Genomic DNA, 11441 nt, shown 5'->3' with positions numbered 1-11441 from the left:
AGAGAGCACAGAAACCTTTATCAAGGAAAACATTTAATTGGAGCTGGCTTACAGTTTCAGAGGTTTAGTCCATTATCACCATGAAAGGAAACCAGGTGCCACGCAGGCAGATATGGTACTAGAGCAGAAGCTGATAGTTATACATCTTGATCCACAGGCAGCAAAACGAAACTGTGTGCTACACTGTGGGTAGCTTGAGCCTACGAGACTGCAAAGACTGACCCCACAATGACACACTTCCTCCAACAAGACCACACCTACTCCAAAAATGTCCTATTTTTTAATAGTGCCACTCCCTATGAGCCAAGCATTCAAGCATACTAATCTCTGGGGATGAGGGGCTATTCCTTTTCAAACCACCAGAGAGTGAGAAGTCCTATCTTTCCACAGGCGACTCTGCCGCAATATTTGTATAAGTCGCTGCTGTCAATTAGTGTCCTTGGCAGAGATGGGCAAACTCTTACAGAGAGCATCGTCTCTGTGCATTTGAAATGAAGAAACTCACCAGTGTCACTGTAGCCAACTTGAGCTAAACTCTGGAAGGGACTGCACCTGCTTCCACTTTCTTTCCTCTATAAACATGATCCCTCACCTTATCCCATCAATGACTACCCACTCCCCATGGATGAGCGAAACCGATGCCCAGTGCCTTCGAGGGCTCTTAAGTTCACTTTAATTTTTTTTTAATTTTCATCTCTAGCGTTGTATTAAAATTTATTGGAGGAAAAAAAATAGGACAGAAGAATGTCCTACTTGGCATAAAGAGGAAAGTGCCAATCTAATATAGGTCTGCTTAGACTGAAAACCATGACCAAGGCAGATGATCTGGTAGTCTGTAAAATGAAACTTATCACATGTTTTCTAACGCTATTCCTCCAAAAGCATGTATGTTTCAAAATAAATTGGGTTTTTTTTTTTTAGCAAGTTTTTCCAATAGTAAATGCATTCCCATCCTAACAGTTTCAGTCACAAATGAAGTGTCCAGGCCGGGACATTGAGCTGCCTAAGTCGGCATCATGGGTGGACCTCATTCAGATATTTCTCTAGCATGGAATCCATCCAGATACTGAACTCACAGTGGGTTCATGCTTGTCTGTACTAATGGTGGCATTGGAAATCTGCGGATCTATGGGATTCTCATAAGGATCTTGGGACTGGAGACCCTGAAGGCACCTTGACTAATACAGAAAAAATGTTTCAAGTGCTCTTCAAAACTTTTGTTAAGAAAACTTGTGAAAAACTTCTAATAGATGGCTAAGATCGTATATGTGGTAATTACTGCAGTTGCTGTTCAAATTTGTTGTGGGCTTAATTTTTTTTTAAGTGTTGTAACTGAAGATTTTACCACAATAGCTTAGAGAAGATATCTGTCACACAACGTGACCTGTATAAGTGGCCCTTTTCAAGTTTATAAAGCAAACAAGATTTATGTTCCATTCCCAAAGTCTCATTTCATTTTTCAGTTTAAATGAATGTGTTCATACAAATCCCTGTGACAACTGTCTCACGTCTAGACTCTAATTATAAGACAGAAGGGACAGAGCAGCCATAGAACATTACCATGGGCACAGACGGTAGACAGCAGTGCAGTCACTTCATTATTTCTTTGTTTTGGTTTGGTTTGTAGAGATTTCTGTCTTAACTTTTCTGACTACAACCCATCAACTTTCTGTCTAACCTCTGTCTCACAGAGGATTCATGAAGCTGCCTTGAAACGGCTAAGCTGTGAGCTGCTATTATCATACAAGCCCATAAGATCTTCACAAGGTCTGTTCAAAAGGTCCCCACAATCTGGACCCAAGCAAGCCAGGTAATAGTTTAAAAATGTAAACACCCAACCAGTAGTTTAAAAGCCAAAGCTGTTCCAAACAACTAGGAATCAACCATTTCAAGCTCTGGCTTTCTATGTTAACAGCTGTATGGCCACAGCTAAAGTGACTTGCTCTCCAACACCAGGGAATGAGACAACTTCTTTAAAACCATTTTCAGTCTAAGTGTTCCCCAAGCCACTATTTTATTTGACTTACCAGTTATTTGCAGAGCTATGTGTTTTCAGTTGTCCTTCTCTATTATATTCTGAAGTTTGTCCACTCTGAGTTATTCCTCAGGGTGAAATTTAAAATGTGGGAGATGCTTGTCCTCCTTCTGTGAAACAGAGGTATGACTGCATGGTTCAGTTTTGTCCAAAACTGTCTTGGTTTACAGCCGTGGGCCTGCCATAATTAACAGCTTCCCCATTTACTCGCAAATGTGACTCAGATGTATAAAAAAAAAAGAATTCGGTAACTTGAGAGTAAAATGATGGGGGAGGGAGGGAAACAGCATATTTCACATATACTAGATTAGGGGAAGGACATATGAATACTGAGAGGCACTTTCTTCCACCTCCAGTTCTGAGTGACCCCAAAATGAAGAAGGTGGACCTGAAACATTGTTCACCGTGAGGCAAACTTTTGCTCTGAAAGTTCCTTACTTGGGGGTCTCAAAATATAGATGAGGTACAACTATTGCCTAAGCAAATAGTACAGCCACCAGGAGTGACATTAACTTAGTTGTTGCCATTCCTGAGATGAAGTAATACCCAGAGACACTTGCTAAAACCCAAGGATCACAGGCTTTTTCTAGACCCTAACACCTTCACATCAATGCTCCTGACAACGGCCACACACATCTTCCAGCATCTGCTAGGCAAAGTCCATCACCAGAGCCCCATGTGACCCATGAATCTAGAGGTCAGAGAGGACCAAGAGTGTGTAGGACACTAGGCTCCAGGTGTGGAGAGAATGCCAGCATTATCAAGTGTCAATGCCAAAAGAGGCCAGTGGACAAGGGCAGAGGAACCAAACTCACTTAGTGTCTCTCCGCTTGGAGTTCCACTATATTATACCGTACGGCAAAATGGACACCAAGTGAGATAATGGCAACCTCAGACCTGTAGGAGACTTTCTTTACCTATAAGTCATCACAGTTGTGCACACATGTGCCACAGGCCTCACACTATAGAACATCTTTCTGCCTCTGACTGAACAACTAAAAATACATACACCTTTCCCTGACTCATCAGACACAAACATACACTTTAGAGAAAGAAGCAGCAGTAAAGACAGAAGGGAGTGATGGGGGTAATAGAAAGGAAAGGAGGGAGGAGAAGAGAGAAGAGAGGAGAGGAGATAAGGGAAGGATCCAGAAAAGATGCTACTCAGCTATAATCTTAAAGAACTTGAACTCTGCTCTAGCCAAAACCCTGCTGTGTGGCAATTGGGACCCTCAGTTTATATCACTGGCTGTCAGGTTTCCTCATCAGTGACTGAACACAGTTAAGCTTCATGGGTGTTGTGTGGCTTTCATGAAACAGTGTGTTCAGACAAGTATTCTGCATACCGAGCAGAGTGGAAGAATGCCGCTTCCGTACCCAGGACATCACTCCCTCTGATTTCATTGAAAAGGAGCATGCTTCCTGCTCTTGAAGAGTGATGGCCAGACCCCAGTTAGCTAATGAGCCCTTTTACAGCTGGAATATGGCATTGGGTTTTGGAACAGCTGTAATTCAGATAAGATAGCCTAAAGACCATGGTACAAAGCAATGATTTTCCAAAGTATCGTGAGAATCTTCTCTCCGTGTGTGGGTCTGAGGACCCTGCAATAAGCTACTTCTTCTTTATTTTTACTTTTCTTTCAAACTGATAGTGTATAATATATAATAGTTGAGGCCTATCAACCATAAATGAATGAATGAATGAATGAATAAATGAATGAATAAATAGAAATAAAAGAAAAGAAACAAATCGAACAAAAAAACTGAAGCAATGAACTGAAAGAAAACTTAACCTGTTTTACCTCCTTGGACACTTGCAGCCATTAACCACCACGTGCAGCTGCCTAGGCAGGAGAGTTTTAAGCATAACTCATGAGTTTCTGTCTGTCCCATACTCGAGTCCCCACTTATTCATGCAAATAATTTTTATCCTAATAAACTGACTGCCATATGTATGTTTTGTATTTCTGCCTTTCCTCCTGAGGCATTTTACCTTCTTGCCGTTAGCCTCCAAGAACTCCAAGAACACCTACCCCCCTGAGTCAAACCCTAACGCCACCCTACCCCACACCACCCCATACCCAGCTCTACGAGCAGCCTTTGCTTCTAGCTCAGGCACATATTCAGGACACAATTAATGCATTTGAGGCCCAAGAAAAATAAAGATAGCCTCCAAAGAAAGAAAGCATTAAATTACAGCAGCCACACAGGTGCAGCCACCAGAAGCTGCAGGCTGTGAAGTTTGAGCAGAGTGATTCTTCACACCTTTTTGCAAGACTGCATTGTAATGTAATAGCACCTTCTCCCATCTGCTCTTCCCATCTCAGCATGAAAGCTTACAGCCCCATACGACGACTCCCCAGATACAATCAAAGCTATATTTGCTCTTAAAGAAAAAAAAAAAAAAACCTCAGTAACTGATTTTCCATTATAAAGGACTAATAAATGAAAATTGTCTGCTGATCATTCTTGGCATACTCTCTGACTCTGTGCATGAATTTATATAATTATATAGCCTCTGGTTATTAACACAAAACGTATTTTACATGAAATCCTTTCATGCTGGTGGAAAATTGTGATTCTTCTTGAGCTCCAACAAAAGTCAAAACACACTATTTTAAATGTCTTTAATTGCACTCTGCATAACCCCCTAATTGCACTGCAGAAGCCTTAATTCCATTTACTTTTACTCCAATATTTACATTAGGTAGTCTTTGGTACTCTGAGATTAGGAAAAGATAGACTGCTGTTAAACTTTAGATACATTTACATACTGAGAGAACTTTAAAGACAAGATTCGTTGAAAACAATGGAGCCTCCATGATTCCTGACTGTGTAAAGCAACATATAGAAACTAGAACAAGAAACTTAATAGTCAAGCTATGGAATTTGATTAAATTCATTAAATTCGGTTGAATTCATTAATATATGATAGGAGAGAAAGTCATGTGTGTGTTGGTATATATGTGTGTAGGTATATATGTGTATATGCATGTATATATGTATATGCATACATACATACATTCTAACTTCAGACCAGAACACAAAGTCATGAAGCAAGCACATTTGCCATGTTTCTGTATGTCCTAGTACTTATTAATATCACATAGAAAGGGGTTGTGAGTCAAAGGTACACGCAATACAGTGAAGCAAGCCCTGCCTACACACATGACTGACTCGACTCCCAATACACAAGCATAAAAGTTCAGATGCTAAAATGTTCACAGGGGTGTCAGAAGTTTTGCTGTGTCTAGCTTCAGTGTCGACGGCCAGCTCTGTACTATTTACTGAGAGCCAAGTAAAATTTACCCAGGTTTCAAAACACTCAAAGAGAATGGCAAGGAGACAGGTTAATGAACATAGCTTGGAGGAGTGGCCTATGAGACGCTTCAGAAGCTGAATGTACAGTTGTTAGGAGAATAAAGGTTGGGACTGTTGGGACAATCATCCACAGCACATCTCATGAACAGCAGTAAAAGCTGACCTGTCTGTCTTGGACAAGGGGTAGTTGAATACCCTCATGGCTTGCCCAGCATGCTAAAAAATTAATCAGATTTCCATCTGGGTGGACCCAGGTATTAATAGTTGGGTTTTTTTTTTAATGTCCTTGTGGTTGTAAGGTGCTTTTAAGGTTGAGACACATATTTTTTCAAACTTTGATCAAAAATACTGGTGAACACAAAAAAAAAGTGCAGGGTACTTTTCAAACCGAATAATGTCTCAATTTCCAGAGGAGCAATGTGTTAATAACTGAACTATTTACTAACTTAAGCCACAATGGTTTTTCTTCAACCTCTGTTTAATGTCACAAATAGATTATAAGAAAATATAGTAGGGAAAAATGTAAGACTGATTTCCAGCTGTGTATTTAATGATTTTCAGTTGTATCATTATTAGTGTGCCATGTGACAAATAGCTTCCTAATGTTTAGGTTCTCAGCTACGTGAACAAGTTCAGGAATCATCTGCGTAGCATCCCTAGGCATAGCCTGAAAGGATGAGCTTCAAGGAAAAGATGTGACTGTGTAACAATGGGGAGAAGAATTGGCTGCATATGAACTACAAACAAGAATGTTCCAAAGTCAACCCTGATTACTCTCAAGAAAATTACTAACATATTAAAAGTCCAGTGACTGGGAAGATGGCCCAGTTAGCAAACAGTCTACCATATAAGCATGAAAACCTGAATTCAGATCTCTAGCACGCACATAAAAGGCAAATGCAGCAGTGAACATTTGTAACTCCAGTTCTAAGTAGGAAGATAGAGACCACAGATTCCTAGAGCTCATTGGCCTGCCAGTCCAGCAGAATCACTGAGCTCCTGGTTAGTGAGAAGAGATGCACAAGTTCAGAGTGGCAATTGTTTGCTTACCCATCTAAAGAGAATGTTCTGTAAAGTATTTTCATAGTTTACTCAATTTATTAAGAATTTGTTAACAAAGTCTCATTATGAGATAAGCCAGAAAGACAATAGCATTGTTAATGTACGGCTTAGCTGCTGAAATACTTGATTTATGCACAGAAGGACGAATGAGAGTCAATCTGCTTCTACACTTACTGTCTCGAGGGCAGTTACAGTTACAGCATAATATCCCAAAGAGACAGATTTCTTTGACTCTGATGGTGTGTCTAGATGATGAAAAGTGTAATTCTTACTGATAAAAAGAATTCATATGAGAAACGTGTACTAAGAGCAGCAGCTTCACGGAGGCAAGCAAGGGTGTGCCGAGGACCACACGGACCACACAGGCCACTGCGTCTTGCTGAAGTCTCCACTCTTTTATATGCAGTTGTGTGTGATGGGTATCACTGATAAGTAGAAAACGTTTTGTCCCAGTGAATGGCAGCCAAAGGAATCATTCTCCTCCTCTCCATTGAGGGAATAAAGAAATCACAGGCCATGCTTTAGTGAACTTAGAAGTGGGACATTTGGTTTTTAGTGCTCAGTGCTCTGTGTTGAATAAGAAAGTGCCCTTTGGTGGTGAACAGCTTTTGCCCATCAAGTGATTGTTACCAGTACCTGCTTTCCAGAGATACAAAGCCCTTGTTATCCCCCCCCCCCCCCCGAGACATAACAAATCTTTCAGGAGAGTAGCACTGTAATATTTTCTGTCATTTCTCCACTTCTTTTTTTTTTTATCATTTATTACAATTTATTCAATTTGGGCTGTGACCCCCCTCCCTTGTCTCCTTCCAATCCCATCTTCCCTCCCTCTTCTTTCCCTATGCCCCTCCCCTAGTCCACTGATAGGGGAGGTCCTTCTCCCCTTCTATCTGACTCTAGCCTATCAGGTCTCCTCAGGACTTGTTGCATTGTCTTCCTCTGTGGCCTGGCAAGGCTGCACCCCCCAGGGAAAGGTGATCAGAGAGCCTGCTACTGAGTTCATGCCAAGAAAGCCCCTTCTCCCCTTACTAGAGACCCCACTTGGAGATTGAGTCTATGGCCTACATCTGAGCCAGGGTTTTAGGTCCTCTCCATGCATTGTCCTTGCACTTTTCCATTTCTTTTTAATATCTAGGAGTCTTGTTTTGTTTAGCTTTTTAGTCCTTACTTCAGTGTTAACTGAAATTACATTTGCAATTTTAATATAATTTTTAAATAGGGGTGTAGTTAAACAGTAGCGTATGTACCTAGTATGCATGAGGCAGTTGGCTAGTGAAAAATCTTCCCAGCTCAATATGGTGGTGGCACAGGCGTGCAGACCCAGTTCTCTGGAGGCAGGGCAGGGGTGCTACACATTGAGTCCCAGAGCCTGGGCTACATGGTGAGAGGCTTTGCTGGTCATATCCCTTTAATCTCAGCACTTGGGAGGCAGAAGCAGATCTCTATGACTTTAAGACTAGCCTAACCTACATAATGAGTTCTAGGCCCACCAGGGCTGTATGGTAAGATTCAGTCTCAACAGCTACAAACCAAACCAAAAGTAAAGAGTGTCTTAGACCAGCTCAAAGTTGAAAACTTAAAGCACCAGCATGCATAACTAACACACAATTCGATTTTGCCATTCATTCATGTGTCTATGTATAAATGCATGTTTCTTTGATATAAATTATAAGCCAAGTCATCTTCCCCATATTTTATTGATATATCAGATATCCATGCTTATCTTTAAGCATAGCTTTTAAATTGACATTTGTGGACTGTGGATTATCTGACACATGTCCAGCACACAGGAGCCCCTGTGCTCAATCTCTAGTACTGCAAAATAAATAAATAGATAGATAGATAGGTAGATAGATAGATAGATAGATAGATAGATAGATAGATAAAATTAAATTGCTGCTTCTAAAGATGACAATGGTATTGAAGAGCGGATCTCTTATTTTTTAACTCATGAAATGCCTTGAAAATTTTTATCCACAGCTATATTGCCCGCATTTAGGAGTAGTGGACAGTATTAGATAAGTTGTATTCCTATCTGCAGCAGAGCTGGGGAAAGGAAATTCCTAGGTGATCCAACTTTAACCACCCTCATCCCAAATTAATATCTTTTATGTCAAATATTTGGTCTAACTATGAAGTAAAAATATATGAGAGAGAGCAAGCACAAATGGGACAGAGAGGTATATTTCATCTGCCTTCATAGCAACTGAAACAGGAAGTGGTGGTTCCTGGTACCCCTCAAACAATAACAGAGTTTTTCTAAGAATGCTGGTAAACTCAGGTCCCAAGTTGTCCTCATTGTCATGTGTGTCCATGGCCATCTCTCCATACTTCCTGCACTCCTTACTCCCCACCTTCCCTCCCAACCCCCACTTGAGCACCCAGCAGTTCCGGCTGCTTTCTTCTAGATAAACACTGTAGAGCAAGTTGCAAAATAAACAGAGTAGGAGGAAGCCTGCATAAATCGCAAGTTAAAGCTAGCCCAAATAGCCACCTTATAAAACAAGAGGGTGTCTGAATGCTCAGCTCCAGCCCTCATAGTTGCATAAATTCCATGAAAGGGTGAGTTCTGATTGACAATCAAAAAGCACAAGGCAGGCATGGAGTAAACAGTAGCCATGGTTTGGCAGATTATCCTATATCCACCCCACACCTTCTGCTGGAAATCTGTAAACCCTAAAAGATGAGTCCTCCACATCATCAGCTCAAATGGCACCCAGAAAACAGTTTGCCTGTGAAAGACCAGCATTGCTTCAACAACATTGCTGTATGTTGCCAAACTGCCAATCAGAACAGGCGTGGTCCCCGCTTGCCAGTTTGTCAGTTTGCTATTAGCTAGTCTCCCACTGCCTACACAGGGCTGTGTTGGTAAATTTTAGCACACATCTACTGTGGCCAAAGGGCCCAACACTGATCCAGGAGTGAACACATAGTCACTTCCGAGACATTTTCAACTCGAATCTGTACATAATATAAGGTTTTGACACAATTCAAACCCTTTGAAGAATGTAAGTCAAGGAGTTTTCTCCCGTCCTTTGAAGACTCATTTAAAATTAAAAAAAAAAAAGATCTCCTTGGCTTGTCTTTTATTTCTCTGTACTAAAACCAAAGTAAATTGTTATTTTAGCAATGTTACCCCAATCAGATTGACTTAGAACAGTTCTTGTTATGAGCCCTCTGGACCGCTGTTTTCAAATAGCTGCACTTTGGATCCCTGCACACCTGCAAGTACTGCTTCGGGAGATACTTGGAGACTTCCGGATAAGGGCCCATCACCCTCTCCATGGGTCGAGAGGAGGATCAGAGCCCTCGGAACAGCTGGAGTGAGCTGCAGGCTGCAGACCTCTGGTTCCGTGCACTTCCTCCAGGCCACTGTCAACAAACTGTCCTCCCTCTGTGAACAGTTTGCAAGAACCAAGCCAACTGCTTCACCCGTGCTCAGGCTGCTATGGTGCTCAGCCAAAGGTGCTCCTGCTCTCGGCCATGCTTATGTAATTTCAATTTTATATAAAAACTCCAGTCAAGAATAAAAGCTCAAAGATAGTGGCCCGTGGCCTGAACATTCTAAATGGATTTGCATTCCTTTGCTTGGGGAGAATACAGAATCTCCGGAAGGAGGAATTTGATGTCAACTGCTTCAATAATTACTAAGCTCTGCTGGGTATTACCTAAGGTCTGTTAATACATGCCTGCTAACATATAACTTAAGTTTGTGCACACACACACACACACACACACACACACACACAAACACTCTCACAGGCAAAGACTGCATCTTAGTACATGTTCAAGAAATTAGTCTTCCACCTTCCGCGTTACCGCTTAAATATTCACTTCCTGGACATAGTTTCCTCCATCAAATAACTAACACGCCTCTGATTTTGATGGATGATTTTATTTCTTCTAAGTTTTAAGAGTACTTGAGAATTTTATTTTATTTTTTTTCCTGAGGGACTAACAACTTAAGAGAAAAAAAAAACATCTAAATAATTCAGGGTCAGAAAAGATATAAACCCTGAGGATTTTGCAATAGAAATGTCCTGGAGTTGAATCTTTAGGTGCCTCACCACCAACACAACAGAACCCAAATGGCACCCAGAATGGAGAGAGGTATGTGAGTTTGCAAAAGCATAGTAACAGAGTGCTGGGCTGTAGGATTAGTGAAAATACCTGGAGTTCCAAGAACTCATCAAATGGCTAGCTCAATGTGTGAGGCTGTTTTGCTGACCACAGCCTCAGTTGTTTCTGTTGGTACCCTCCCCTAAGATCAGTTTTCCTGCTTAAAGATGCACAGGTCATTTACATTACTAGTTAATTGCATTTTATAAGCTATGTATGAGGGTTGGGGAGATAACTCAGTCCACTGAGTGTTTGTCAGACAAGCAGTGATAACTCAGTTCACTCTCCAGAAGCCGAGTGAAAAGCCAGGTGGTATCTACTTGCAGTCACAGCATGGGGAGACAGAGGCAGGAGGATCAGCCTATGCTGCTTTGGAAATAGCAGACCAATAGGAGACACTCTCTAAAACAAGGTAGACAGTGTCTGAGGAGGAATGACACCCAAGTGGCCCTCTGGCTCCTGTAGACACATGCATATATATCACATACACACATATATTCACCAGGCATATACACACACATACCCAACACACACACATACACAACACACACACAAATCTGTACGGCAAACAAGAAATCTTACTTTCAGCAACCACCCACGTCTGCAATCACTGATTTAATACATCCCAACAATTTGTGTAGATGAAGAGCCAAGCATATCTTTCCTTTAATTGCTATATAATTGTCTTCTCCATTACATACACATTTCACACTTAGTGCTTTCTAAACAAAGCTTTCATAATGCCGCTTTTGACCTTTAGAAGCATGGGCATAAACACAGAGATTGGCGTGTGCCTAGAGAAATCCCTGGTTCCGTTATAAAAGACTTAAAACTCACTGCTGCTACCATTGTGGCTTGTCAGGTACGTTGCCCCGAGATTAATTTTTTTATACAGTGAGTAATG

Source organism: Meriones unguiculatus, chromosome 1 (genome assembly GCF_030254825.1).
Source record: "Meriones unguiculatus strain TT.TT164.6M chromosome 1, Bangor_MerUng_6.1, whole genome shotgun sequence".
In the NCBI taxonomy this organism is placed as follows: domain Eukaryota; kingdom Metazoa; phylum Chordata; class Mammalia; order Rodentia; family Muridae; genus Meriones; species Meriones unguiculatus.
Note: the sequence above shows the minus strand (reverse complement) of the source record.